Source organism: Phasianus colchicus, chromosome 24 (assembly GCF_987193195.1).
Source record: "Phasianus colchicus chromosome 24, bPhaCol1.hap1.1, whole genome shotgun sequence".
Classification (NCBI taxonomy): Eukaryota; Metazoa; Chordata; class Aves; order Galliformes; family Phasianidae; genus Phasianus; species Phasianus colchicus.
In genome coordinates this window covers 1,654,370-1,678,993 of record NC_143459.1, presented here as the reverse complement: position 1 = coordinate 1,678,993, position 24,624 = coordinate 1,654,370, and the positions used below count along the sequence as shown (strand labels likewise).

The 24,624-nt window shown below is 46.6% G+C and overlaps 1 protein-coding gene across 11 annotated transcripts in view; it reads right to left on the bottom strand.

Annotated features, from left to right (window-relative positions):
• Window positions 1–24,624, bottom strand: part of HIVEP3 (HIVEP zinc finger 3) — a 216,248-nt gene that overhangs the window by 166,140 nt on the left and 25,484 nt on the right. The window contains exon 2 of one of the 11 annotated variants that reach the window (XM_090124024.1): window positions 521–655. The exons of the other annotated variants lie outside the window; for them this stretch is intronic. The gene's annotated coding sequence lies outside the window, so the exon portion shown is untranslated. The remainder of the gene's footprint in view (window positions 1–520; window positions 656–24,624) is intronic. 11 annotated transcript variants of the gene reach the window in all.

Here is a 24,624-nt window from a genome sequence, read left to right as displayed (position 1 = left end):
CAGCTCAACCAGGCAGTAGACCTGGGCAAGAAATCAACTGTTTCGTATTGCTAAGGAAGACCAAATGTAATATTTGCAAAAGGAAAGGAACCAAAATACTATAATCTCCATAAATGCAGATTGCAGACGGCAAAATACTTACCAAGAAAAAACAGCCCCAAATCCCTCACTACCTTCAGAGCCAGCCAGGACAGGAGTATTTCACCATAAACCAGTCTGTCCCAGGGTATGGCTGCAGGGAGAGGTAGGACAGCACTTTGGCTGAGATGCCACACTCAGCTTTGATTTTGGGTACAGAACAGACCGGTTTGGGTCTACTGCAAACCCCAGCTTAGCCACACTGACTCACACCAGTTAAGTCAGCATGCCCAGATTTTATCTAGATTTAAAAATTAAAAAAAAAAAAAAAACAGCCTGAGAACAATTCATTCCTTAAGCAAGCAAAAAACCAGATTTATATATAGGTGCATGCACATGTAAATGTATATATTCACGTATACGCATCCACACTCACACCTACCTGATGATAACTGCCTCCTCTGTTTCCTCTGCCTATCTGCACAAGGTGTCTAAACTTTTCTTCCAGTATTTCAACAGCAAGCAGCAGGGTGGGCATCCCTCCTTGCTGGGAAGGCATTTCGTCCTCTTACGTCAGCTGACAAAAGGAGGACAGCTTCATTTCATCTCCTCATTCCTCCTCACCAGCGCTTGGCTAATTTGAAGCCACACTTTTTCTCCTCTGCATCATATGCTTCAAATAACTGTAGGCAATTACAACCCTTAGCAGACTTTGACAAAACCTCACCAAATTCTGCTTGCTAAACTTGTATTGCTTGTATTTTGATGCTTTTACTACCATCCTAAACTGAGGTTTGATTTGCTGTGTGTTGCTCCTTTGTCTCTTTGGCGTTGCTGCCTTTCAAATGCTTCTTTCCTTTTCAACAAATGTGTCTGGATGTATTCTTTTTTTCTAGTACATTACCTTGTATTTTCCAGTTTGAAGCATCTCTGTTACTCATCTTGTTAGGTTTCTGTGGTTCATTATATTATTTTTCTGCCATTATTGCTGTTTGTAATACTTCCTAGCTTTCTCTCATTTGGAACTTAAATTAATGTGCCATGTATCCTTTCTTTCAGCCTATTAATGATGCTACTAAATACTTCACTAATTAAATTACTCAGCGCTCAAATCTGAGTGCTAACTGCAATAGGAAGTTCTTCACATGACAGAATTTAAATCCTGCCGTGTTGCAGATGGCATCACTTCTCACCAAGTATTTAACATGTCCTTCCCTTCCTGCACGTTAACTTTGGAACATAAAAAATACAAGAAAAGTAAAGACAAGGTTAGGATGGCTGAAATGTTGTGTTTCATCTTCTTCTCCCTTTAGCAACACGCAGGATCTGAATAGGGGCCAGGTTGAGGATTGATGCTGGATCTGTACTAGAATTACCTTAAGGACTACTGGAATGAGGAGCATGTAAGGAAACACAGCATTTAAGCAGTTAAAAACTTCTTCCCCATTGTATCAGACCTTGTTCAATGACAGCCTGTATCCCCGGTTCAGCTCAATCTCTCTAAATTGAGCTGTGCATAGGGAATATGTCTGGTTTATGGCCCCTCCAGCAGACAGACGTTGCTGTCACCAAAAGCAAACAGTTGTCAGCTCAAGGGCTCCAAGTGCACCATTATGGGGAATCCTGAGCAACTCAAAGGCTGGGGCTGTAAGAGTGCTTCCCCCATGGTACAATTCACTAACTGTGCATACAGCCTACTGGGGGGTCATCTTTTAATAGAGATACATACACCTGTGTGGGGGAATAAAATGACATTTCTGGAGGATTGGCACAGAGCTACTGGCTACAGACAGGTGTGAGGTTTGCCAAAAGCAGATGTTCACTGCAGCCCATAGATAAAACCAAGAGCAGAGATGGGAGCACAAATTAAGACCTGCACAGCACACACCACTCAATTTGTGTAATTTCTGAACATGGGAAGAAGAGGTAGACAACAGCAATTAAAACAAGAAGTGTGCTTATGATGTCATTTACCCAACACATGATGAACGTGTTCAGTCCCTGGTTTGGCACAACAGAAAGCTGGAGGACCCAAACCCATCTTCCCCAAAAGCAACCCGAGTTGGCCACCTTTATCCTGCACACAACGCAGCCTTACTCAACATATTCAGCTCTCAGAGCAATGCAGAGCCTTTGCAGAAAACCCTCCAAAACTTCTGTCAGGGAAACAAAGGTTCTGCATTTATTCCAGATTTCTAGCTGAACGGATGCACCCTGAGAATTAACTTCAGTAACTCCTGCTGATGGGCCCAAAGTGGCTTTGCAAGGCAGCCATGCTGATGCACTGCAAGGATGGGATTTGCACGGAGGAAATAAGTGTCCAAGCTCCTGCAAAAAAAGCTTCTAAAGGCACTCCTACCCCTTTAGTGCAAGTGTGCAAGCAGCAAATTGAGGAAGATCCCCATTTCTAATTATTGCTTAATAAATACCAACTGCACCGAAATACTTCAGCCTAGCATGTAGACACTGAACGTCCCCAAAGAAACCAGCTTGCAGTGCAAAGGAGAGATGCTAAAAATGCAGTGCTTAATCCTAAGCTTGGTTCATGGTTTGTTGCAAAAGCAACAAAATCACAGCAGTGCTCAAGGGATGATGCATGGAGGTGTGGGGACAGCACTGCATGGCTGGGATGAGACCAAGGAAAAGGATAAGGAAAAAAGAGGAGAAATGAGCGCCACCCCCAGCGTAAGTAACCACTGTTACCACCTCCTTGCAGGCAACATCCATCCACTTTGTGATGGACAATCTCTTGCTGTCCTCACACAGGTTTATCTGCTGGCAATGCTCACGTTTAATAATTTGGATTTATAAGTCTTTGTGAAAAACAATCCACAGTGCCAAGTAGCCCGAAAAGTTACTTGTGGAATGGCTGATTTCACAGGCGTGGTATACATAACAGCACAATCCACACCTGTATCTTGGAGCACTTGCTGTATAAATATAGTGAAATGCTTACAACATGAGACACATCAGAAGAAACGGAACAAAGCAATTGTGTCATAAATAACAAAGAAAATGGGCACATTTACCAGGGTCGAGGTATTTCTTCAGCACAAAGGGCAAAGACCAGAGCAGTGAGTACATCACAATTTTTATAGAAAACCATTTGAAATCATGTTTTCATTCCCATATGGTGCCAGCTGACAGAGTTGGAAAATGCATTTCCCAGCCTGGGGAATCTTAATCCCCCACCACAGCAAAGAGTGGAAACTCATCCAGGTAAAAGCATGCTTTACCCCACTCTATAGCCATAAAACACACTGCAGAAGCTGTGAACATTTCTTTGCTTTGGGATCCAACCCATTTAATCTGAGGCTGCTGGGTTTTATCTCGTTGTCCCAAAGCTGTGTGCCTCCCTGGGCTCCTCTCTGCATCTCACACATCCCCACTGCTCAGACAGGACTGTGGGTCAGTGCCTGCTCCCTTCTCTACCCCATAAACCAAAAAAAACATCAAACCTTGGGGACAGCTCTGCTGGGATCACACAGCAGCAGCCCCCATAGATGCAGCATGCTGCCTGTGCAGAGGCAAAGGCTGTAGCAGCAATGAGCATCTTGTTAGCAAAGCCAATTTTAAAATCTTTGTATGCACTGAAGAGGTAACGTTTATCCAAAAAGCATATTACCAGCACGGATTCAATTATAATTTGAAGAGGAAAGCCTGTTTATATCGTTTTCAGAGCAGTTTTTCATAAAACCCCTAAAGCTGGAAGCTGAAGCACACCGTTGAACTTTCAGCGAAAGGAAAGCTCTGATTTGGCACTTTTTCCCCCAAATTAAACAGTATTTAATCACTTAGCCCTAAGTGTGTCCTATTTCTCCCTCTTGAGCAATACTCAGATGGGTGGCACTGAACCAACACCACCAAAATGCCATCAGAAGGACCAGGATCCAATGAGCAGCGATATTAGCAGGGAGATGGACAGCAGTGGGCACAACACAACTTCAGGAAGAAGCTTCATGTTATAGAGATGGGGATCCTGGTCACAGTACCTTATAGAGACTGCATCTCAATGGGCAGCACTCAACCAGTATGGGCCTGCTCTCCTGGCTCAAAGTTGTTTGAAATTTTGGGTAATTCTATTTCAGCGTCCAGCACAGCAACCCTTCTCTTGTCCATCCCCTCTCTATCAGCACAAACTCAGCTCACCCACCACAAACCAGCCACCATCTTGCCCTGATCCAATGGGAATCACTGCAGAACTACAGCCTGCAGTATCCTCCCTTGTAACCAATGAGTGGTCATGGCTTTGATTCTTCAATCTGCCCAGATGTGTTCAGGTATCTACACCTGCTTTGGGGTCTGGTCCCCTCTGAAGACCTCCATCCAACATTGCAGGTGTCCCTGAGCTGGGAGCAAAGCCAGCATGGCCCAGAGGCTCATGGCCTCAGAGGGAGCCTGGAAAACAGCACGGCTCCCAATCTGGTGGTGCCCCATTGGGTGGATGCAGACAAGCAGATTAAATTAGGTAGGCAAACAGAAAGGCTGCAGGAGACTTATCACTAAATACAATTACCTCTACTTGAAAAAACAAACCACTGCCAAGTCTGCAGTTGCTAGCACAGAAATCTGACTTGAATACAAAAATAAAGAGCAGTAATGATCTGGATAATTAACATCTAGCAGTGCAATTCTCAGAGTGTTCATCAGCAGTGGACTTTGCCAGCTCTACACGAGCACTGAGCTCAACCCCCCTCTCTCTGAACATGCAGAAAGGTGCTGCTGCTGCTGTCCTCTTTTTATACATTTGTTGTTAAAGGATGCTCCAAAGGAAGAGCAAACCAAGAGAATGCCTGACTGCATGCAAGAGCCAAAGCAAAGAGAGTTTGTTTAAGAAATCAGGATACAGAAAGATACAGCAAAGAAAGATGCAGTGCATCAAACCTAATCACTAACAGCATGCTAGATTTGTTTTCTTTTAGTATTGAAACAATTCTGATATCAATATTTTGTTTTGGCTTTTGATTTTGTTAAAATGTTGCAATAATAAGCTATGCTTCCAGTAAGCAAGGAAATGAATGAGTCAGCCCCTGGACAAGAGCAGAGAAATCTGAGGCTGCTTCTGCTGCACAGCCTGAGGCTGATCCAGCACTGAGCACCCTAAGCTCTGCTACAGGTGGGCACCCACAGCTCTGAGCACCCTGACCCTGCAGGCAGTGCGTCTGCAGAGCCAGTGGGGTATAATTAATCACCAGCCTTGTTACACCCTGGTGCAGCACCCAATCTGAGCAATGGCACAAAGCACAAAGGCCACGGGCACTGAGCATCCATGGGGTGCCATGCTGGAACTCTTCCAAAGAGGGGACCAGAACCCAGGGCTTGCTGCTGGTTCCATGTGAATTCATGGAGACCTCCCCACCCAAACATCCCTACGGCCAAAATAAAGAACAGAGATTTATTGCCTGGGCAGAGTGCAAGAATTTATACTTAACCCCTCCCTCCCCCCACCACCATCACATTACTGCTGCTCTGCACTGAGTGGGTTTGGTGCTGGAAAAGGCTAGCTTAAAACCAGGCAATAACAGAGGAATAAACCCCATAATTCCCGAAGAAATAAGGAGTGCTAAACAGCAAACACAACAACAATTTCTCATTAATTAAAAGCAGCGCAGCTTCCACAAAGAATTGCAGACAGATGGATAAACAAAAACAATAAGGGAAGGACAGCAGTGATAACTGTCAAACAGCTGAAGGGGAAAGGAAGCAATGGGTGCACAGTTTGCTGTGCACCCATTAAAGGAGGGGAGAGATGGATGGAGGCAGAACCAGGGCTGGGAAGGGCCTGTCAGCTCTGGGCACCCACAGCACAGGGTGCTTGGAAACCCTGAAACAAAAATCAGCTAAAGAAAGAGATTTCAGCTACAAAAGGAGCCATTGGTATGCTGAATAGTATGCATTAACACATCTCACTTAATGAATCCACTGGTCCTGTAGGCAAGGAGTGAGGCACAAGCAGAAAGTGCTGGGAAAAGCATTGAGCAGGAAATTCCCTCCAGTAAACTAGAGCAAAAGCAGCACGTGTGAGAGCAGTGCAGTCATCCACTGATGCACAGGGTGGGAAAATCCACACGTGTGTGCCTGCAAGGAAAGCAGGGAGCAATGCTGATGGCCATCCCCATAGGGAAGGGACAACCAGAGGTGCCTGGCACATCATGGGACAGCCCAGGGATGTGAGCAGAGAGCTGGAGATGCCAACTAAAAAGGATAAAAGGGATAAAAAAAGAGGAATGGGTGGCCCTGGAATGTCAGGCATCCTGATCAGAGTTCTTGGTGGGGACAAATGGCTCAGATCTGATTTCATGTTGGGGATGCCCAGGCCAGCTCTGACTGCACAGGAGGATGAAAGTGACAGTGGGATATGTGAGCAAGAGTTGGGTCTGCAGCCAGGATAGGATCAGATGGGAAATCAGAATGGGAATTCCTCAGTGTGAAAAGGCTTCAGAGAGTCAAAACTGGAGGCAACAGTATTTAAACCCCAAATTCCATGAACCTATTTGAGTAGCAAGTGGGAGAAAACCTGAATCCAGCATAGGATTCAATCTGCCATCACCAAGAGAAAAAGAACCAATCTATGGGATCAACCCCTGACTGCTCCCAGGCATCTTTTTGTCAGGACATCCCAGATGCTGGCAGCCTCCATTTGCAACTGGGTGCATCCCATAGTGGGTGCTAATGAATGCAGTTGGGTGTAGAGATGCTGTTCTGGTGCTTCATGCCTTCATCCTGCTTGCCTGCACAGAGATGCATTAACCATCCCTTCTGGAAAGCACAGCAGTGATTGCTCATTCTCCAGCACACAAGGACACACTCCTTGAATTCGTGTTGGTGCTTCATTTAAGTTTGTACAGTCCCAGATTGGTGGCACCTCGACACATCAGGTCACCAATTGGATCAGATGCTCAAATTCTCCCAAGTGAATTAATAAGTGGTTAATTTATAATTGCAAATGTGTTACAGACATATTAATGAAACTCTGTAACAGTAGAAAGTTATAGAATAAGATATTTTTCTGGAGAAGCTGCAGGTTTTTTTCCTGCAGTCCTATTCAGGTAGCTTTGTTATAAAATGTAAAATGTGGATTTAAAGAAGAATAAGTACGGTCCTTTTGCCTTTGTGCCTGCATAACATGCTTTGCCTGCCTTGGGGCATCACCCTCTGCTTGGCCAAAGAGCTTAGAAGCAACCCAAATCTGAGTCTGTGAAGCAGGAAGGTGGGAGGTCCTGCTTACAGGCATGGTGCATCTTCCATGGGTGCTTCCTCTAAAGCTGGAGGGAAGAAAGGAAACCTTGGAGCAGAAGCAGCAGCCGTCCCTGCCTTGTTCTGCCCCTCTGGGAGCTGAGCAGCAGCTCTTCCACAGCCCAGGACACATCTCTTAGAGCAAGTATCTCAAGTTTGTGACAGTGGGACCACAACCACCAGGCTGCTGATTCCTCCCTCTTCCAGCCAGGAACTCGTGCTGCCAGCATCCATCCAAAGAGAGAGCAACTAAAAACATTCTCCTCTTCTCATTAGCCCAGCATCAATCAGAAATGTTAAGGCAGACAAGCACCCCGTTATCACCTTCCCTTAATCACATCCATATTTCCCTGCTCATCCATCCTCCATGCACCCCACAACCGACAGCACCCAACAGGGGATGGGAAAGGACATTTTAATCTTTGCATATTTCCTGCTTGTTGCTGTTGGTTTTCCTTTCGATGCTAATGGACAGACTTCATTCCTTACTCTGTTGTGACTTACTCCCTACAGGTAACTTCAATTATTTTAATTTACACTTTTCCATAGCTTCTAACCATGAAATATTTTGTAAAACAGTACTAAGAAGTTCTAAGCATCTCTAGCAAAAGCTCCCAAGTTTATATAAGTGATTCCACAGCTGGCTTCCACAGCAGCTCCATGCCCTGCTCCTTCTCCCACTTCACCCTCCCCAGTCACTGGTGCTCAGGAAGCCCTCAGCTCTGCCCACCCTGTATTTCCTCCCATGTTCCTTATGGGAGATAAAGCCCCACAGCAAAGACCTCCCATGTCTCTCCCAGCCTCAAAGAGCCTTTTGGTGTTTGTTTTTACCTCTCAGCCAGAAGGCTCCATCCGCTCCTCAGTTTTGCTGAGATTTCACATTTCTCACCTCTAGGGCTCAAAGGGCTGCAGGATTGCTGGGTACACACACAGATGTGTACACACACATCTTCCTGCCCTCACATCCCCCGTAACTTCCAAACTACTGAGTCCATTTCTACCACATCAGCCAAGGGCTCAGCAGCCTAAAATACTTCCCTACAGACTTCATGGAAATAATACAAGAGGCAGAAAAGAATGACTCTACCTGGGTCCCCACTAAACAGGAGCATGAAATTTGTCAGTCAGCCAAACCAAGAGGAGAACATCATTTTGCATGTCCTCACCTGCAGAAGAGTGTTAATGGGCATCATCAGGCAGCAGGGGATGCGCGCTCCCAGCAATGCATCCCCTCCCCTGTTGGTTCTCTGATGTCTAATAGGTGTGGGAGGCCAGCCACCAACTGATGGTCTGATGCCTACCAATGGGCAGAGCTCACTCTGAAGCCTCTCTGGAGACCACAAGTCTATTGGAAAGTAGTCTGCTTTCATTCCTGAGGTCAGCAGATGTCCTGCCTGTTTGCCCTCTCCATTGTTTGCTCCTACTAAATCATTCCATTGAGTGCAGTGTTTGCTGGGAAGTTGGTGGAAGTTGTCGTGTACACCAGCAGTTGTGACCTGCAAACACGTTGGCTGAACAAGAAAAGGGAAATGCTTCAGCAGGTGCCTTCCTCTCACCCAAAGTACATCAGTGCTTTCAAATCTCAGGTGCTGACATTGGAGAGCTGCACGTAGTTCAGCCACCAGGAGGAAAAGCTTTTCCCAATTAACCATCCAAATATGGCAAAATAACTTCATTTTACTTCTGCAAAGGTGACTCCAGGCAACTGAGGCACAGCAGTTCTTCTACTCATCAATAGTAGAGGTGCAACTCTACCATTCAGCTCACTATTGTTTCTATTTGCTTGCGGGACTGAAAGAAGAAACATGAGAGGGTGAGAAAGCCCTTGCTTACAGGCAGTGAGCTCAAACATGCATGTGTGCACAGCACAGACAATGGTGCTGGCACTTAATGTCAAGCTCAGGGGTTTGCAAATTCATTCCCTAAAGCCTCAATGCTAATTCAGCTTCAGAGAGGCCACTATCCTCCTCCTTATGGTTTGCACTTTGGGAATGTGCACACACATTTTCTGCCTTGAATCCTAAACTTTGGTGTTGCAACTCTGGCACTAAAGCCTAGTGTTTTGCTAATAAACTCAAAGGCCACTTCATGCTAATAGATGTCAAGTCAAGCGGGCAAGGATGGGGTTCCAACCAGCATCCATGGAAAAAAATGCTTGAATGAGAAATATTAGCAAAGAAAAGGCATTGATACCACTGCCAGGCTGAACTCAGTCTGATGTGTCCAAGAGTGGCACAGGGAAATGAAAGCATGCCTTAAAGAAAACAGTCCCATTGCTTTAAACACTTATAACAACTTGCCACCAGTAACATTCTCAATCACAGAGAGATTTTTAAATAGCCCAAATAATAACCCTTCCTATACAGAGAGCCTTCCTTCTAAGCATCCATCCCACTGCCTATGGAGGGTGCAAGGCTGCAGCATTTGGTCCTCCTGCTCCTGGAGGGCCCATCCCAAGCAATGATTTCCCCAGGGATGATCATCTGCATCAGCATCCTTAAAACCAACCACTTGCTCACAGCACAGACCTTCACTGGTCATTTTGCTCCTTGGACATGCAGATGCCAAGGAATTATGAGAATTACAAAACTTTCCTGCTCCTCCCTGTTCAACTTGGGTTTTGCAGACCCCAAAGTGCTGCTGGAAAGCAATAATTAGCAAAGGAATCACTGTGAATATCCCCAAAAATGCTTCTCTGTGAATCAGCCTGTGTCAGCAAAGGGCAGCGATTGGAAGGCTGGGAGTAACTCTGAGGCACTTAGGAGAGGAAGGCAAGGAAACTCAATGACCCCCGAATGCCATAGAATCATTTGAGTTGGAAGAGACCCTTAAAGGTCATCTGTTCCACCTCCCCTGCAATGAACAGGGACACCTACAGCTAGGTCAGGTTCACAGAATCATAGAATCACAAGGTTGGAAAGGACCTGCAAGATCATCCAGTCCAACCGCCCTCCCATCACCACTGCTACCACAAGCACTGCACCAGATCTCGCAGCTCCTCGTCCAGACGCCTCTTGAACACTGCAGGGACGGCGACTCCACCACCTCCCTGGGCAGCCATTCCAGCGCCTGACCACTGAGAGGAAAAGTTCTTCCTTATGTCCAACCTAAACCTGCTCTGGTACAACTTGCGGCCATTTCCTCGGGTCCTGTTCGTTGCCTGGGAGAAGAGGCCAAACCCTTCCTCATCACAGCCTCCCCTCAGGAAGTTGTACAGTGCAATGAGGTCTCCCCTGAGCCTCCTCTTCTCCAGACTAAACAATCCCAGCTCCCTCAGCCGCTCCTCATAGGACTTGTGCTCCAGACCCCTCACCAGCTTCGTTGCCCTTCTCTGGACACGCTCCAGGGCCTCAATGTCCTTCTTGTAGTGAGGGCCCAAAACTGAACACAGCACTCGAGGTGCGGCCTCACCAGCGCTGAGTACAGGGGATGATCACCTCCCTGCTCCTGCTGGCCACACTGTTTCTAATGCAGGCCAGGATGGCGCTGGCCCTTTTGGCCACCTGGGCACACTGTCGGCTCATGTTCAGCCGAGCATCAACCAACACCCCCAGGTCCCTTTCCTCTTCACAGCCATCCAGCCACTCGTCCCCAAGCCTATAGCACTGCATGGGGGTATTGTGGCCAAAGTGCAGGACCTGGCACTTGGCCTTGTTGAACCCCATTCACCTCAGCCCAGCGATCCAGCTTAGATCCTTCTGAAGGGCCTCCCTACCCTCAGGCAGATCCACACCACCTCTGAGGTACTGAGGGTACACAGCCTGGTCCAGCCTGACCCCGACTGCTTCCAGAGCTCCTTGCCATGTGGGCACCTGATTTTTTTTTTTCCTTATTTTTCAGGGAAAACTGTTGCTTGTTTTTTTGTTGTTTTTTTTTTTAAAGACTTTTTCTGGGGGGGAGACTGACAGTTGTGGAGCTGCGGAATTGGGAAAAACACAGTAAGTAAAAACACAGGGCAAGTAAGCAGCCCTACGCTCAGAGTGAGAGGAAAAAGAGGCGTTAATACAAATACAACACATCTCAAAATTGAGCTTAAAAACCCTCAAATAAGCTCAGAAAAATTCAAAGGACTCCCTTGCACTTAGCATGGCACTGCAGAGCCCTTCTTCCAGCTCTTCCCCACCTGAAATTGGGTTTCTTTTCTCAATCTTACAAAGTAATTGAAAGGATGCTGAGGCTTTGGCTTTAACCACAGCAGAGAAATGATGCATTCTGAAATGAGAAGGAGTGAAAAAAAGAAAAATAGAAAAGGCAGGCTCCCATTTTCTCACTTTTCGAGTCAGGTGAGATGAGTCATTTCTGCCATGAGATATTAGGATAGAAGTCTTTTAAGGATTCACATAACAAGAATGCCTAAAAGGCTGTTAAGAGGAGAGGTTTGCAATTAACAAAGTTACTGTATTGCTAACGTGTATCCATGCTGAATCCATTGGGGATTTTAAGCCATTTTCACAAATATAAGATTCTATTTTAAGGCTAAAATTGAGCTCCTTAACAGTAACAGGGAAAACTGCTTGGGAAGGCTGAGCAAAACCTTTGGATTCCTCAGCCAGATGGAGCCACTTTAGCCCCGATCAATCACTGCCTGCTATTATCCTGAAGTGACCCCCAAAATAAAACACATTTTGGAAAATAAACACAAAATTCTCCGCCTTCCCACATGAGCATCCTTCCCCCAGACTCCGCGTTTTTAGAAGGAACAGCGAACGTTACCAATAGCAACTGCAAAATGTCCCATCAGATTCAGATGCTGATTGTTCTATACTGAATTGATATGACATAATGGTAATGATTCCAGAAATTAAAAATCCCTTTATTTCTGCAGCTCCCGCGTGCTACGCGCTGATTCGAATCGCTGCTCCTCACAGGAGGCACTGACCCCGCTGTGCACCATCTGGACAGGAGTCGGGTCCTGCAAACATCTTTCCTTTTTGCACTGCAGCACCACTTTTTGTTTCTTTTAAAGCCAAGACGGGGTTCGATTTCAGCCCTTCTGCTCCGACTTGGGTGCCGTTCAGCACGCTGCTTTTTTGGCTGCAACCTTGAATCCTCGCCCTTACCGTAATGTACCTAAGCTAAAAATAAGGAGCTTCAAGGCAGGGCAAAGGCACTGCTGCAAACAGCATTTGGGGATGTAGTGAGAAGGCAGCATTCGAAATAAGCGTGTCCTGAGGGTGCTGCCTGCAAGCATGGACCTCAGCCCCAGTACTGTTATGTGCTCCAAGTCAAGGGCTCTACTCCAAAGTCCACAGATGAGTACATATATATGCCTATACCCACATATATCTGCACTGTACGTGTGATCTACTGCATAAAATGCAAACCAGAAGTTAATTCTGCAGTTCCCCAATTGGTCTTAACCATACTCCTCTTCCACACCCCTCCTGGTTGTGATACATCTCCCTTTCTTCCTTTGCATTAGCATTGCAGATGAAACTGGATGCCTCAAGGCTCTCTTAATGCCAGCCTGAAAGCGGCCCAGCCAGATCTAGCGAGGATTAAAAGCTGTTCTCTTCCCTCGGATGCTAAATGACCTTATTACGGGAAGAGTTCTGTGTGTGCACACTGCTGTGCTCTGCACCAGGAGGGACCCAGCAGTGCAGAACCCAAGGGCTGAGCCAGGCCTGGGGAAAGAAAGGGAGAAAAAAAGAGAGAAAAAAGAAAAAAAAGAAAAAAAAACAGACTTAAGAGAGATAAGAGCGTATCCATCCCAACAATATCCTGCAGAAATATTGTTGGTGTGATATGGTGTAGGGAGGTCAGGGAAGGACACTGGGAGCAAATGCAATATACATGTAATTTTCCCCAAGAAGGTGAAATACACCAAAGAATGCCCTGTATTTCCAACACCTCGACCACCAACCAGCCCTGCTGCAAAGCTCCAGGCCTCCCAAGGTCAGGGAAAGAAAATTGCTATAGATTTTCCAGTGAACGGCGCAGTTGATTTGTAAGGGATATCAACATTTTTGTTGCCATCTCCGGATTCAACTGGTGGGCCTCCGAAAACCAACTTCCAAGCTCCTTAATTATTTTTATTGCCGTTCTAACTGTAAAGCCATATCAGTGATTTCAGTGCCCATGCCCTGCCAGGATGCTCACACTTCATGGGTTGCCATCAAGACCTTTGCTTGCAGAAGGCAGCAGCTTGTGCACCACCTCCCTGCGCCTCCCGGGGCTCTGGGTGATCTGATGCTGTTTTTGGGATAAATGAGGGTGCTTTTCAAGAAAAGAGTTAATCCATTTCCTTTTACAAGAGGAGACAAGCACTCCTCTGTCGAGCAGAGCTCTGTTTCAAATCGCTACACGAGCATTAATGTTAATCCCTCGGCTTCCCCGATGCTGCTCCAGGTTATCGCTGGCACAGAAGTGAGAAGCAAGGCTTAGGGATGGAGTGGTTTGGAGGGCAGCAGCGGGCAATGCTGCTTTTCAAGGGCTCCAAGTGGGGTGGCACACAGAGCACCCCGGATTAATGTGCTGTTCACGGGCCGGCGGGTGGCTGAGCAGCAGCATCTGCCTTCACAAAGGGATTAAGCACAGCACAGAGATTAGGGCTTGTATTTTCCCAAACGGCCTCTGGTTTTGGATGGATTTTTTATATTTTTTTATTATTATTATTATGATCCCCCGAGTTTACGACGGCTGAAGAAATCAGGCATTCAGGCATTCACATGTCTCATTTCAGGCAAGAACAAGAACTGCAATACTCAGAATCAAAAGCCATTTTTCGGCTATTAGTCCTACTCATTATATGCCTTATATTCCTGCATTAATTAGGCCAATTAACATTTTCTTACTGTGCTTCAAAGCAGGGCTGTGATGTCTCCTCACACAAAGCTTCAGCAGAACTAAGAGAGCTCCCAGCACTGCCACCCATCCTGCACCCACCCCAGGGTGCTCAGCTTTGAGCAGAGCTCTCCGTTGCCTGCCCAGATGTGAGTTTCACAACACCAGAAGCTCGGAGCCATGCTTTTTCCCCATGCTGCAGGCAGGAAGGATGCACGCGGAGGAAGCGTGCGTCAGGCTGGCACGCGTGGCCAAGCCGTGCTCCGGGTGCTGCCAGAGGAATCAATCAGCCCCACAGCACGTGGCCAGGAGGACGCTGCTCAGCTGTGCCACTCACACAGGGTCACAGCAGTTCCCATGGGAGCAGACGTTTCCTTTTATTTAACCCTCAGGATTTTAAGTGTTTTACCAAAAAAAAAAAAAAAAAACAGAATGTATGAGTAAAGCCCTGCTTTCTGCTGCAAAGCTAATGAACTAAATAGTCTTTATTTTTGTGTGTGTAGTAGAGATGTTCAGCCCTGCTTCCTAATATCCCAGTCTCGGTCACGGACCTGCCCTCGCCACGAGCAGGAATTGCTCAGCGCCTCCTGACACTTGAACACAGCGTGCTTCTTTCCAGCCTGAAGAATTTGAATGAAACGGGCAATTCAGGAGAGCCTACGCAGTGCAGTTCACTGCGAGTTCAGTTCAGTGCAGCCAGATTGCTTTACTCGTCACTGAAAGCAAACCAAACGGAACCGCAGTGTTCTGCTGGGGTGGTTTTGGACCTGGTTTATGGATCAGGATGGGTTGTGTCCTACAGGAATAGGGAAGCTCATTTTTGGTCCCTCTTAGGGGCAAGGGAACACAGTGCATTCCTGCACCAAAGGGCTCTTTTAGGGCAGGCAGCACCCAGGGGTACACTGGGGGATTCCTGCTGGAAAAGTTCAGCCCTTTGCTGGCTGTGGGAGGAGGCAGCAGATCCAGACTTGTACCCATCCGTGCTAATGCATTTCACAAGTTGATTCTCTACAAACCCTTCCAACACAGAGCTGAAAGCTCCATCCTCCTGCAGCATCCCCCTGCCTGGCAGAGGACTGCATGCACTGAAACAGAGATAAATCTCACCAGGCAGGGAAAGCAGCACTTTACACCAGTATGCATCATTACACAAAATCCCATCCTACAAAGACTTGGACCAATATAAATACAGGCTCATGTGTACACATAAATACGTATATCTCCACGTTTCCATGCTTCCATCACAGAGGATCTCTGCTGGGTGCCCAGAGCAAGATGCTGCACTCGGTAATTCCTCCCTCCCTGGCTGACATCCCCTCGGCCAGGGGTGAAATCCTGCAGCACCTCACTGAGCGGGACACACAGAAAAGTGATCCCAACAGAGCAGATCAGATTACGACGCCGACATTCAGATGTCTGAGTGCTTCGCTGGAGATTTATCTGCATGTTGCAAGCTCAGCATTTTACCCAGAATATCCTGACATTACTTCCCTTAAAGGCCCAGATCCTGGCGCCCTGAGAGAGTTTGTTTCCTTGAACAGTTGACCACCTAAATCCTTAAAATCTATGAGACAGAGCTTAGAAATGCAAATAAATAAGCGCTGCTAAATCTCAGACAGTGCTACACTTCAAACCTGATGGCTTTCAAACCGTTTTCATGCGTTGTGTAGCTCTGATTTATGTTTTTTCTCATCCTATGTGATGCTGCCAGCCAGCTGTTTGGAAACAGCTGAAAGGTATTGGGGAGGGGGTGCTGGGAGGAGAGGAAACCCCAGCAATGTAAGCTGAAGTGAGAAGCACTGATTCATAAATCTGAGCTGCATGAGTACCACAGTGCCTAACTGGAGCAGTGCATTCTCCAACACCCTCCCAATACTGCGAAGGCTTCAAGAAATAGCAGCAATCCAAGGCTGAACAACCACAACAATGCTGGGGCCCACGGGGCATATTTTAAGAGAGGAAATTAATAGAACTAAAGCACAAATAATCATCTCCTGAAAGGACCTGAACGACCTCCAGCAGCACAGCTTGTCTCAGCAAGCTCCTGTTTCCATTCCTGGGGAGCATAGTGGCTGGGAATTCCCCTCCTGAGTGCTGCAGGTGAGTCAGGATCAGAGCAGGAATCCCCCCCAGCCAAATCCCCTCCTGGTGTCACTTTGCTCCAACATCCCACTATTGAGCCAGCACACACCCAGACTGATCTCAGTGATGGTTTCTCAGGGCTGTGTGTCCTGATGGTGCATCTCTCCTCTCCTTGCTGGTTTTCAATAACGTGGCCACTCTCCCATCCCATTCCCAGGATACCTGTCCACTCCTTCCACAGAATCACAAAATGAGTTGGATTGGAAGGAACCTTAAAGCCCATCCAGCTCCAACCTCCTGCCACAGGCAGGATCATCTCCCACTACACCAGGTTGCCCAAGGCCCCCATCCAACCTGGCCTTGAATACCTCCAGATGCATCATTACATTCAAACCCACCCTTTTTTTCTCAACAACTCACATCAACACTGATCTTTCCACACAAAACAGAATAAATCACAGAGAAACATCCCCGTGTTTGTCTGTATCAACACTTGGACAGATCAAAAGATGTGTATGAAAACAAATCCTAGTTGTGCTCCCATGTCCATTAGGTTCTTTTTCATGAACGTGCAAAGCAAACAGCTGTGGTTATTCCAAAATAGTCTCCACTGAAACACAATGCTGAAGTTTTAAAATGACCTGGATTATATCAATTGGAAAGAAAAAGCACATGGGATGCTTAGCACCCAAGGATCCTCATTGTGTACACTCACTGTTCTTTCACCCACAGTTTTACCAAAAAAAAAAAAAAAAAAAAAGATAAAAAGATAAAATGAATGTATATTTTATAGACATCAAATGGGTAGTGAGAGGTCAAGGATGACTATTTGTCATAGAAACCATAGAAGCTCTGCACGTTGGATAATTTTCAATGGGCAAAGCAACTGAAACGGAGCATGAGAACTGCTGGACCCAGAAGGGAGTGTGCCAACCCAACTGTTCTATTCCTGAATCCACTCCTTTCAGTTCCTACCACCTTACTGCTGTCATTCCTGCTCCCATGGCTCATGTGTGTGGTTTAAAACCCTTCGGTCCCATCAGTACCCTTAACAACTCCATGCTATGTCAGGCCAGATCTGATATTTGCACACATGCAAAAGCAATTTCAAGTTCTATTTTTCAGCATAACTCTTCCAAGCACAGTCAGCTGGTCAATACTTCCTAAAGCTGCGTGCACCTCTGAGAGCCCACCTGGATGCTGGCTCACCAAACCCATCCCTCCCAGGTGGTTTCCCCACCACCAGACACTCACTTTGGTACAGCCCAGCCCTTCAGCAAACTTTCTGCACGCGTTTTACCAGATCTGGGCTTATTTCCACTTTTATCCTCATGCCAGCACATACCTACCTTCCTGCTAAACAGCCAACTGCTCCCAGAACTCCATATTACACGAGACTCAGACTTTCTGTAAAATGCAAACTCATCCAAATGAGAACTCGGTGCATCAGATATTCTGTTTAACAGCTTGCCATAGCTACCAATAAAATATTGCTATTTCTTTTAAATGCTACCTCTCCAACCAGAACGGACCCAGAGCACACAGCTGTTTGAGATCCTTCTTTCAGCCCACTCGAGATCAAAACTGCTCTCATGGATCATTTTCTACCTGCAGGACAGCCCTTGTTTTGCAGATGGGACAAGACAGGCTGAGCACACTTGGCTATCAGAGTCTTTGCACGCCCGTGAGAATCACCTCACAGCACAACCCTGCTTTGGCTAACTGTGATTTTCCTATTGCAGCTCACATACACAGGAACAGTCTTTTCTTCCCATCTGGTCTCCATGAGAGTTTTGACTCTTGGCCTCAAAACAAGCTATTTTCATTCTGAGCATTTAGCTTTACTGCATGCAAGACGGTCACCTCCTTGCCCCTGTGGTTTGGCCCTGGGCCCACAGCATGTGATGCTCTCCTCAAAACCAGCCCAAGGTGCACTTCTGCACTGCAAAAACACATGGGATGGGCGTTGCAAAATGAAACAACCCAGCACTTGTTCAGAAGAGTGAGGATTCACACCTGAGGACCAGCTTACAGGGTTGGTGTCACCTTGGCACCCCCCACAACCTGTCCCAGCAGCAGGAGCAGCACACAGCAAGTCCTTCCAGGATGCTGATGCCTGCGGTTGGGGCTGAATGAGCAAATTAGACTTGCAAGGAGCTGCCCTTGCTTTGCACATCCTTTGCAGACAGGGCTCTCGAGCTAACACCAAAAATACCCTTAAATCCAGCCCTGACAGTTGCTCTGGAAACAACACTGTGAGGCAGAGCTTCTGCTCAAGAGAAAGCAACAGGGAGAAGCTTTATAACACCCCGAATCAGCTGCTGAGGTCTCGAATAAATACCATCTGGAGCTCTCCTGCAGACCTGCTGCCTCCATCTCCCTGGGATGTAGGATGTACCTAAAGCAGCCCAGAGCAGCTGTGGGTCTGGGCAGGCTTTCTGCGAGCTCTGAAACCTTCACCTGCAGAAGGACTGGCTGCACGCAGCACGCCGTGAGCAGGAGGAAGTGTGTACAAATTAATTACTTGCCCGAGGCGATTTGATATTTCTCCTAACTAGGTCAAACAAACTGCAGCAAACCGCTGCCTCCCTCTCCCCTTAAAAATGCACCGAGCTGTGGGTTTAACAAAGGGAGCATCCTCCCAGAAAGAGGTGTGCAGGTTGGGGCTGTGGCTTCACCTGCTGGGTAGGATGTACAAAAGGAAGGCAGTGTTGAGCCTGCTGAGGTCTGACATGCAAAGGACCGGTCTGCAGTGCTCCTGACCACAAGGAACAAACACTGCTTTGGTGCATTAGCAATCAGACCTTGGGATTTTCACCTTTAGGCCATCGGTCCCACGGTTGACACAGCTGTTAGGCAGTCAGAGCCTCAGCGTGGAGGACCTGAAGGCATGGCTTCATCTCCTTCATCCTGCGTATCACTTACACTGGTGTTAACTGGGAATAAGTGCTGCTAACTCCCAGGGGAATCCTCAGCCCTCCGCTGGCAGCAGCAAGGCTCACACCAACAGTCAGACATGGCGAGAGCAGCCCATCCCCATCCCCATCCCCATCCCCATCCCCATCCCCATCCCCATCCCCATCCCACCCCTTTTTGTGCAGCCACGCTGAAAATCTGCGCTCACTGATTTCCCTCCAGGAATCCACAATCCCTCACACACTCACAACCCTCTGAAATGTTACTCTCCTCCTGTCATCACCACCAGACTGTGCCCCAAAACCACCCAGGCAAATCACAGAGCCAAACAGCTGAAATGCACCTGGGTCACACATGGTTCCTTTTGAAGAGGAGGAGGGTATGTACCATATCTTATCTTCCTTAGCATCTCCCTTAGGCTGTCAGCCAGCCCAATAACAAGAAGTATTCTCACTCTCTTTGCCACATCACCTGACAGCCCCATGCTGGCTGGGAAGGATGCCTGCTTTTATCCACGCTGCCTTGTCCCAGGAGCCATGAAACACAGCAGAAAGCAGATCACACTTCTTAACCCAAAATACCTACTGGTCCTCTGCCAATAGTGATGGCAGGACGAGCACCCACCCAGGCAGCTCATGCCATTTTGAGTCATACTGGGGGATACTGGGGCTCCAGTTATCACATTCTGGCCCTGGTGATGAGTCCTGAGATATCCTGCAGTGCACAACTACTATTTCTGATTTACTCCCAGATCCTCAAAACGGTTTTTGTACCACCACTGGGGCTCCAACTTTTTGGAAGACCTCAACTCAAGTCACAGCTGTACACATGAAATGATATTTACTTTTAGTTTTAAAGCACAAACCTCCAAGGGCCCAAAAATGTATGTGAACTGAACGTGATAAATCCTCCCCCTACACCTGAAAAGCATATTTCAACTTTGCTATTAGTTCCTGAACTACATTCACCTTTGGCTGCAATCAGGACGATCTGTTAGAAAATTAAACGGGAACAAAAATAGGAGCTTCATGAAAAATTTCTCCTTGCATTGAGTGATGGGATTCGATGCTGGAAAATGCTGCGTTTCACAAGGAAGTAAAAAGCACCCTTTGAACGAGCAGCTGCACTCCACATCCATGTTTAATTGAAAAACAGCTGGGATGAAAAGTGGCTGCTTATCAAGAGCTAATAACTACATTTCCTACTAATCTGCAGAGTGCTCCAGCCATGGGGCAATCATGCACAGATATAGATATTAATATGGAAGACGTGTCGTCTATTGGTTTTGCAAAAGGACACATTCCAAGAAAGGATCTGTTCCCACAGTACCTGGGCATCATCCCACCACCCACCAGAGCCACTCAGGCAATAAACCCCATTGCAAAAAGGAAGAAATGAGGAGCAAAGGCTGCAGACAGAGCGGAAGTAGGGCAGAGGCAGGAGAGCAGCAGCATTTCAGGCAAAACCCAGTGCTGCCTCCCCCACAGGATGGGGAAATGCCCCCACTGAGCATCTCTCTGCACCCACATGTTGCACTACGGCTGAGCCCCAGCAGCAGCACTGAGGGTTTCCCCCCTCACCTCCTCATTACCTTGTATTTCTCTGCACATAACAGCTTAAGCCTCTTATTCTCCACATGCTCAGGTCTATGCAAATAGCGCTAATAAAAGCAAGGGATTCTCATTGTGGCACAAATCTCTTCTCAGAGCACGGCGGTGGCCTTTTTCCTCTAAGCACCAGGAAACAGACTGCAAAGACAAAGGAGAATAGCCTCAAAGGACAAAAAAACTGCAAAGCTCAGCCAGGATCCAGCATGGGAAGCCTTTATTGGGCTGTCCCAGGCTGGCAGCTCCAGCACTGAGTTCAAGTTCAGGCTCAGAAGAACTCCCACAGCCAGCTAAGCTTGCTGACCACATTGGAGCCAACACGTCCCTTCTGCCATGATTTAACTTTCCAGGCCAAACACAAAAAATATCAAGAAGCAAACCACATTGTCACGGTTTCCTTAGGCTGGAAGGATGAGCAGTGATGGAATCTCCCTGCATTGCTGCTGCCAGCTGTGCACTGCAGCCACAGTTTGCATCATGCTCTATCCAAATTCAGTGCTGCATCTGCATCTGTGGGTCTCATTGTGGCCTTTAAGCAGCGTGCCAGCTCCCCACCTCTGACCAAGAATCTAGCTGGGTTTGAGGATGATCTTCCATGAGTGTATTCCTGTGCTTAGCAGATGCAGAATAAAGAAATGCCAAGCAGCAGACAGAAGAAGAAGGGACTTCTGCCCTGTGTTTAGCAGAAGCAACTCAAAGCTGGGTTAAGAAATAAAATAAGCAGTCTACAAGCATCCAGTTTTATCCTGAAGTTGCTTCAATCACAGAGAAATACTTAATTTCCAGCTAAGCTAGCCTAGAAGACCCACAGTTGCCTTTTTCACAGGTTTCCAATGCACGGGGCTCTGCAGCATCTTCAGGTCAGCACACAGCACCTCTGGCCATCAATCAGCATTGTGATAATCAGATAATGACAGCCTACAAATAGCCATCTAAGCTGGTTTCCAGGAAAGTTTTGCACAGATTAAGAAGGACATAACAGTTCCTCGCCCACTAAAGAGGACAGCACTGATTTGGGAGGCAGCCACCAGCACTGAAGCTGCTCCTTCACCAGCTCACCGTGTCATCACCTTTTGGCAGTAAGTAAACAGCTGTTTTCAAGGATGAAGTAAAGGAGGAGTACAATTTCATCAGAGATCTCTACTGAACACCTAGGGAGCTCACTAAGAACTGCAGCCCCTGGCCATCAAACCAGGCACTCATGCATCAGTTTCACAACAGCAAGGTCACATATCCCACCAGTTCTGTGGGTTTTTTTGCTCTCTTTCTTGACCTTAGTAATAAATGTTTAATATTAAAATAAGTTTGGTTATTACATACATCAACTATTTAACATATTTTACAAGGGCTGCTCTGAAAGTAATGCCTCCTATTTTGTGACGTTATCCCGTGACGGTGGTGGTATGGCAGGAAAGGTTGAATCACTCTGCCAATATTCCATTAAATGTTGATCTTGTGTGACAGATGGCAGCAGAGGGGCAGTCTGACAGAATGGTGTCTGATCTAGAAGAGCGTATGAAGCAAAGGGGTGGAACTAAATTCCTCCATATGGAAGAAATGGCACCAATTGACATTCATTGACACTTGCTGATGGTCTATGGAGACCCTACAATGGTTGTGAGCACAGTGAGGGGTGGACAGTGTGTTTCAGCAGTGGTGACAGCAGCAGTAGGACACCTCTGCTGGTGCAGGTTTTGATGAGCACAGCATGCATACGATGAAAATGCAGAGCACAATGTTGAAAAATAGTGTTCTGTAGATGAGAATTTTCTTTATCAGTGTTAATACACTCTTTGTATCAGCTGTAGTTCCCATGGAAATAAACAGCAGGCATTACTTTCAGAGCAACCTACATATATGCGGGCCCAAGACAATTTCTATTCACTTAATGCATCCCAGGCAAACCAAAAGGTTGGACACCAATGTCCTAATCCCTTGTTCATTTTCAGTAACTCTATAGAAATCTTAAAGCTCTTGGCAACCACAAGAGTTGCCCTTTCACTGCATTTTCACTGCCTACAAACCAGTGGCATTGGTGAGACTTTTTGTATGCCCTCATGAGGCTCCATCTGCAGTACTGCATCCAAGCCTGGGGCCCCCAAAACAGGAGGGATGTAGAGATTTTGGAGAGGGTCCAGAAGGGGGCCAAGATCAGAGGGCTGGAGCATCTCCCCTGTGAAGACAGGCTGAGAGAGCTGGGCTTGTTCAGCCTGGAGAAGAAAAGGCTGCAGGGTGACCTCACTGAGGTCTCATTAAGATTATAATCAGGTGAGAAATCAACTTTTTACACAGGTGGATAGTGATAGGAGAAGGGGGGATGGTTTTAAAGTAAAGAAAGGGAGATTTAGATTAGATGTCAGAGAGATGTTTTCCACTGAGAGGGTGGTGAGATGCTGGAGGTTGACCAGAGAGGCTGTGGATGCCCCATTCCTGGAGGACTTTAATGGGTCTTGGAATGGGGCCCTGGGCAACCTGATCTAGTACTGACCTGGCAATTGGCAACCCTGTCTGTGGCAGGGATGGTTGGAACCTGATCATCAGTGAGGTTCCTTCCAACCCACGCCATTCTGTGATTCTATGACTCTGTGATTCTATGATTCTGTGATTTCAGTGAAAATAACACATAAGCTGGCATTTGAAGAGGCTGTGAAGGCAATTAGATACATATATATATATATACATATATATATTCAATATAGATTGAATCAATAGATTGATAGATAGATACATACATGCATACATACAGACATATACATTCAATATATATATATGAAATCTATACTGTATAGATACTAGCTGGTTTTGTTGCTTGGACTTGATCTTGAAGGTCTTTTCCAACATAAATAGTCTTTCATTCTGCAACCCTGTCCACACCAGATCATCTTTCCAGTCCCTTCCAACCTAAGCCATTCTGGCAATCTCTTTTCCCCTCCATCCCCTGATGTCAGAAGGGCCAGGTGCCACCAGCCTCAGCCACCACACATCCCACCTCAGATGCAAACAGCATGGGCGTTCAAACAGTCCTGTTAACACCGAGTAGATTAATATAGATCACACAAATATTTCAAAGTACGTCTGTATGCATATTCATCTATCTGGATAACACATAACACCAGCCAAGTCAACTCCACATTTAATCAAAACTACTCTGCTTGAAAGCACCAAGCTGCCCCTCGCTCCACACCAGCCACCATTTGCTCTCCTTTTTTTTTTTTAACCTCCCTTTCTTTCTTTAAAACACTGAGACTCTTCAAAGAGAATTTTCCACACTGTGGACACATGCTGTGTTTAAAGGCTTGGGAAGCCTTTTTAATTTAAAAAAGGCATCACCGAAAAACAGAAACACTTGAAAGGAAAAGCACTCAGGAAATATTAATACGAAAGAGGTGGAATCCATGTGTTTTCCTTTGAAAAGTCCCAACTCTGAAAGCTCAGGCATACACTGATGGACACCAGTGGGTCAGCCAGGATGTACGATGCATTTCTGTTGGCCACAGGTCCTTTCTTTTCAAACAACATGCAGTGGTATGCAATGCTTTAACCTCAAGAGACTATTTACAATCCATTCTTAATAAGACTGTCATGTTTAGATATTTGTCGTCTGCAAAATCTGTTGTTCAAGGATGTACTTAATTATCTAAAAATTACAGGATTGGGGGTTGCATTTCCTAGCATTTCATTACATATTTTCTCTTTTGGAAGCTCTAAAGCCAATGTATGGTGTGAGAGGAATCAGAACCATTATAGAATCAGAAAATGGCCAGGGTTGGAAGGGACCTCAAGGATCATGAAGCTTCAACCCTCCTGATGCATGCAGGGCCACCAACCTCCACATTTCACAGCAGCCCAGGCTGCCCAGGGCCCCATCCAACCTGGCCTTGAACACCTCCAGGGATGGACGGGGCATCCACAGCCTCTCTGG